Source organism: Pteronotus mesoamericanus, unplaced genomic scaffold, assembly GCF_021234165.1.
Source record: "Pteronotus mesoamericanus isolate MK-2021 breed Mesoamerican mustached bat unplaced genomic scaffold, CSHL_Meso_final contig_98, whole genome shotgun sequence".
In the NCBI taxonomy this organism is placed as follows: Eukaryota; Metazoa; Chordata; class Mammalia; order Chiroptera; family Mormoopidae; genus Pteronotus; species Pteronotus mesoamericanus.
Genome location: NW_026555295.1, coordinates 71,408 through 78,205, shown reverse-complemented (window position 1 = coordinate 78,205; position 6,798 = coordinate 71,408).

The window sequence follows — 6,798 nt, the reverse complement described above, 5'->3', positions numbered from 1 at the left end:
AGCTTATGTATTTTTCTCCCCAAAGGTTTAACTGAAGTACTGACTACAGAGATTATTGACAACCATGAAAATTTACTTGTTAAATTTGCATGAAAAAATTTCTGTCACTCCTATAGTGGTCTCTTGGGGTTCCTTTAGTGTCTGGGCCTACAGGCTGAGATGCTTTTGAATAGTTAGATTTGCTTAGACATGAAAGCAAACTTTATCATACAGGAGGAGAGGGAGGAGTTGGTGAGTCAGGCTTGGGACCAGAGACACAGGGCCATCTGCCCACAGTTGTAATGAAGGGGGTGCATCTGCAAAGGAGGCCTCCAACAGCCAAGATGGGAAATCATAAATGGGGTGAGCATGGCGGGAGAATTGGGAAGGGATCCATTGGATCAAAGCCAACTTTGTACCAGAGGAAATACTTTCTGGCTTATTAATTATAGGATGCCATGGGATTGGCTTTGCCTCTGGGTGTGGGGGCAGTAACCTATGCTTTAAACAAACAGTCCCATCACTCAACAATAATTAGCAGCTATAATGGGCATTTTAATAGGACCAGATTGACAGGTGGCCCACAACGCACAGCCTCAAGCCTAACCCAAAATTGGGCTTGGATCCCACACTTGTGGAGCCAACCAGCCCATGCTCAGGCGACTCACAGGGGCATGGGTGCAGAAGTGACACATTCTTTCTTGGACCATTTGCTGGGAACTTGCTATATACTAGGCACCGAGAGGAACACAAAATAAATGTAAGATACAGACCATACACACAGTCTAGAGAAATGAGGAGACAAAGTTAAGTTTGAAAAGTTAAAGAGCAGTGAAGAAATACCATATATGTCACATATAGGAGATGTGGATGCTCACAGCAAATACGAGTTCTGGATAGGTACTCCACACCAGGTGGATGGTGGTGGTGGCATTCTGCATCACACCTCCATGTTTCTTGTGAAAGAAGTAGGAAATCCAAAGAAGAACAAATAATAAAATTAAAATCCTACTAACACTTGTCAGAGACACCTATTGTTATTATTTTGGTTACATCCTTTAAGATCTTTTTTCCTGTACATACATATGGATATGTACACAGATACACATTTCATTACATAAATGAATTTATGTTGTACCAATTGTTCTGTGACTTGCATTTTTATACTTAGTATTACGTTGTGAACAGTTTTCCTTGTCAATAAATAAACTTCCTATGGATCTCTTGTATTTCATTGTGTACCTATCATGATTTAACTAATCCCTTCTTATTGCCCCTTTAGGTTACTAAGAGTTGTTGCCTATATAATAGCATATACTGACTCTATGCTTATCTTTTTCCCTACATTCTTATTTTTATCCCCAGGACACAGTCCTTAAGTAGAAATGCTAGATCAAAAAATATGCACACTTTGAATTACTTTGATGTATATTGCCCAGTTGCGTTCCAGAAAAGATACATCAACTTAGGCTCTCACTGCATGTCTTAGGAGAGTATCTCTTTCACCTCATCCTTCCCAACTCTAGGTGTTAATTATTCTTTTTAAAAATTGTAAATTTGATAAGCAAAAATAATATTTCATTGTTGCTATTTTGCTTTTCTTTTTATTATTATTATTACTTAGACTTTCTTTTACAGGCCAGTTAGTCATTGTTGCTCCCTTTTTTAAAAAAATAAACATACATTTATTTATTTAGTTATTTAATTTTTTACTTTTTTACTGGCTTTAAGTTTTTTTAAATTTCATTTCATTTTTTATGTTTTATTTTATTGATTATGCTATTACAGTTGTCCCCTTATTTTTCTCCCCTTTACTCCCTTCCTCCCTGCTCTCTCCCTCCCACCAGCATCCCGCCCTCTTAGTTCTTGTCCATGGGTCGTACATATAAGTTCTTTGGCTTCTCCATTTGCTATACTGTTCTTAACTTCCCCCTGTCTATTTTGTACCTACCATTCATGCTTCTTATACACTGTACCTTTTCCCCCATTGGCCCTCCACCCTCTCCCTGCTGATAGCTCTCCATGTGATCTCCATTTCTGTGATTGTGTTCCTGTTCTAGTTGTTGGCTTAATTTGTTTTTGTTTTAGTTCAGTTTTTTAGTTTTTTCAGTTGTTGATAGTTGTGAGTTTGTTGTCATTTTATTGTTCAGTTTTGATCTTCTTTTTCTTAAATAAGTCCCTTTAACATTTCATGTAATAAGGGCTGGTGATGATGAACTCCTTTAGCTTTACCTTATCTGGGAAGCACTTTATCTACCCTTCCATTCTAAATGATAGCTTTGCTACATAGAGTAATCTCATAGAGTATGGATGTAGGTCCTTGCCTTTCTTGACTTTGAATACTTCTTTCCAGCCCCTTGCCTGCAAGGTTTCTTTTGAGAAATCAGCTGATAGTCTTATGAGAATTCCTTTGAAGGTAACTGTCTTCTTCTCTCTGGCTGCTTTTAAGATTCTCTCCTTATCGTTCATCTTGGGTAATGTACTTATGATGTGCCTTGGCGTGTGCTTCCTTGGGTCCAACTTCTTTGGGACTCTCTGAGCTTCCTGAATTTCCTGGAAGTCTATTTCCTTGGCCAGATTGGGGAAGTTCTCCTTCATTATTTTTTCAAATAAGTTTTCAATTTCTTGCTCTTCCTCTTCTCCTTCTGGCATGCCTATTATTCGGATGTTGGAACGTTTCAAGTTGTCCCAGGGGTTCCTAAGCCTCTCCTCATTTTTTTGAACTCTCATTTCTTCATTCTGCTCTGGTTGAATGTTTATTTCTTCCTTCTCCAAATCATTGATTTGAGTCTCAGTTTCCTTCCCTTCACTGTTGGTTCCCCATATATTTTTCTTTATTTCACTTTGTGTGGCATTCACTTTTTCCTCTATTTCGTGACCATACTCAACCATTTCTGTGAGCACCCTGATTATCAGTGTTTTGAACTGTGCATCTGATAGGTTGGCTAGTTCTTCATCACTTAGTTGTATTTTTTCAGGAGATTTGATCTGTTCTTCCATTTTCGCCATATTTCTTTGTCTCAGTGCTCTTGTTATGTTGGAAGGGTGGAGCCTCAGGTATTTACCAGGGCAGGGCAATCCATGTCACTGCATTGTGGTGCTGTGTGTGGGGGAGGGATCAGAGAGGGAACTATGCTGCTTGCTCAGCTCTTGTCCTGCTTTCATTCACTTCACCTGCCACCCACAAGCAAATTGGGCCCTTCTAGTGCTGATTCTCAGGTGGGTGGGCGCATTTGTGTACGTTCTAGGACCCTGTGGGTGCTTCCAACAAACTCTCCTGTGAGGTTGGGAGTTTCTTCCACCACTGCAACCCCCACAGGTTTTTACAGCCAGAGGTTTTGAAGCTTTCTTTTCCCATTCAGGAACCCTGGACTGAGCAGTCTGTCTCACTCCCCAGTTGTTCCTCCCCGTTTATCTGCATGCAAATGTGGGACTGCCCGGCCACCAGCCGCAGCCTTGTAGTGCATCCTCTCCACCCCAGCTGCCCGTCTCCTTAGCTTGACCCAACCCCAGAACTTACCTTCCTGGCACTGAAATCCTGGGTTGGGGGACCTGGTGTGGGTCTGGGACTTCTCATTCTCAAGATATCCCTCCCAAATTTTTATCCACATGGGTGTGGGGCCAGCCTGTTCTGCATTTGTGCCCCTCCCATCAGTCTTGATGGATGTGGTTTCTTCAATTCCATAGTTGTCAGATTCCATTCAACTCAATTCCTGACATTTCCTGAATGATAGTTGTTCTATATTTTAGTTAAAATTTTGATGTGGTTGTGTGAAGAGGCAAGCCATGTCTACCTACCTTGCCATCTTGACTGGAAGCCCCGGTGTCCTCTTTTGACAAATTGATTACGTGCTTCATCTAATTTTCTATTAGAAAGGAAGTATATTACTTTTTTCATTTCATTTGTACAGTATTTAGTGTGGTTTATTCTTTTTGTCTTGTTGATTTTTAAGAGTACTTGATATATATTCAGGTTATTAAACTCTTTTTCTTATATTACAAATATTTTAGCCTAGATTATCCTTTGCCATTTAGTTTTGTTTACTATTTCAGCATTCGTAAATCTAAAATGTCCATGTAGTCGAGGTAGCCTATATGGCTTTTCAGACCATTGAGCTGGAAGTGGCCATGACTGGAAGCAGGAAGACCCATGGGCAGCCCTTGCACTGGCACAGGGGTGGCAAGACAAGGCCTGCAGTCATGGCCAGGCTGGAGAGGATCCAGCTGGGCAGAGTTAAGCCAGAGTGGGGAGGTGGCCAAGATTTGGTGACTTGGGTAGGCGAGTGAGGATGGAGCGGGAGTCTGGGGTGACTCAGAGGGTGCTGATTTGGACCACAGAGTGAGCAGGTAGAGGATAAGCCAGAATCAGGAATATGGGATTGGTGGTGGGGGCAGGGGCAGAGATTGTTATAATCCCCTTTGGGATTGTTGATGGAGGCTCCTGGTGAAGAGAACTTGGTATATGGATCTTTTGGCCCGGTCTGGTTTCTGTCTTTGTGTCTGGCTCAGAAAGGCTTTTTCTGTGACAGAGTTATATATTCGCATAAATTCTCTCATAACACTTTAAAACTTTTTTTTTGTTGTTTTACATTTAACTTCTGATCTAGATGGAATTTGTGTTATTTTGGTGAACTGTGACAGTTAAAGATTTAACTTCTTTTTTCTGAAGTCACCAGTGATTAAAATATCTGTCTTTGCACTCCTGATCTGGAAAACTACCTGTATCTTACAATATGTTTCCATGTGTATCGGGGTCTGCTTTCAGTCTCTCTGGTCTGTTCCAGTTAATTGTCTGTTCCATCTGTTTTGATCACTTTTTCTTTTAATACATCTTAGTAGGTACTTGGATAAGGTATATACTTCATTACACTTTTTTTCCCCCTCATAATTTTCTTTGCTCTTTTAGGATGGACTTCAATATCATTATGCCAAGCCCTGCTCTGCATAGTGGGAGCTAGAAACAGATGACCCTAGCTGGGGTTTTTATATTCCTAAGTACCAACCATACCAGCATCTGGGTTTGGTGGGGCTGCACTTTCTCATTGGTACAGATATCACACGGTCTGTTAGGAAGAAACTCCTCACTGCTATTGACCTGCACTTCAGGCATCCCTCAGACTGGCACAGACAGTCCTGTGGGCCCCCAGAGTCCTTGTGTCCATACTGCTATGGCTGATACAGCATCAGTCACATGCTTCCCACTGTAGTCAAGTCAGGCTGTACTGGGATTTGCCTGTCCATTTCTCAGGGGACCCTGCCGCCAGCTAGTGTTTTCTCTAAGTCTGTTCTGCTCTAAGAATTTCCTGGGTTATCTATGGAGGTTTTTTCTTACCCTGTTCTTAAATGTGTTATTCCAGAAAGAATTCTTCATAATTACCAGCCTTGTGAGGGCTTTTTCCTAGTTGCTTTTGTGCATGCATGTTTTCCCTATGTCACATTTGTTAAGTTCCTTCTTAAAGTGACTTTTTCAGGATTTTTTTATTGAGGAGTAGCAAACATACAGTGAAGTCACAAACCCTAAGTACCTCAGTGAATTTTTACATAGGTGTACACTATATAACTATCACTCTGATCAAGATGTCTCTTTTAGAGTTAAGAAGCTGTTGGTGGGAGGTTGGGTGTAGAGGGAAATCATGAGTATGTCCCCACACGCTGTCATCTTTTTCTAGAACTACCTCTAAAGGGTGTTAAGGAGGGAACCAGGTGTAAAGTCTATACAGTGCTATGGGGAGCAAAAAGGTTAGGAGTGGTGGGTCATGTTCCAATCCTCCCTTTTAGTGACCATGGGACTTTTGTGCCTCAGTTTTAACAACTGTAAAATGGGAGTAGATAGATGATAGTTCCTACCTCACAGGGTGTCATGAAGATTACATGAGGCAGTACATGTAAGTGCCCCAAAAATGTTAATTGTTTGTTTTTGTTGTTGTTAATAAGGAGGAGGCAGTGGTTCTTACTGAAGGGTATGCATCAGAATCACCTGGGGCACTTTTGCAAAATACACATGCTCAACCTGGCCAGGTGTACTGAGTCAGACTCTAGATTTTAAACTCCTCTCTGGTCATTCTGTTGCTTTTTTGTGGTTAAGAATTACTGGGCTGTAGGCGGCTGTGACTGGCCCCTGTGGTAGTGAGGATGGAGCAGGGCAGATTCAAGGCAGAGAGGAGAGGTGGCCAAGATGTGGTGACTGTAAGTGGGGGAGCAAGGAAGTGAGGGGAAGAGTCTGGGGTGCCTCACAGGGTGCTGACTTGGACAATAGAGCGAGCAGGTGAAAGATGAGCCAGAATGGGGAGAGCAGCAGGCCAGAGATTCTCTTCGGGATTTTTGAGTGGAGGCTGCTGGTGGAAATAAGTTAGTACTTGGATCTCTAGGCCTGGGCCTGTGATGTTTTTTAGGGAGTCACTGGTGTGAAGGAGAGAGATCATTGGGCCTGGTCATTGAGGACAGAAGAGGACCAAGTTCACAAGCGTCCATGTTATGAACCATCATTCATTCCTTATTCCCTGTGTAGGAACAGAAAAAATGCTTGTTTCTCATGTAATAACCCCCTTGCTGAGAACTGTTGGCAAATGAACTCAGTCTTCTCACTTGAAAATGAATGCCAACAATGGGTCATTTCCTTTTCTCATAGGACTCACAGTTTTCCACATCTTCTGATGGAGGAGCTTAACCCTTATCTATCAGTATCATCAGATGGGACATTCTTAGGGGCAGTGTCTTATTTTCTGACATCCCTTCACTCTGACCCCCATGCTGTTAAACATACTCAGCCTCTGGTGGATGGCTTCTTAGACTCTGACTTTCTTCAGGCCCTTGGGATCA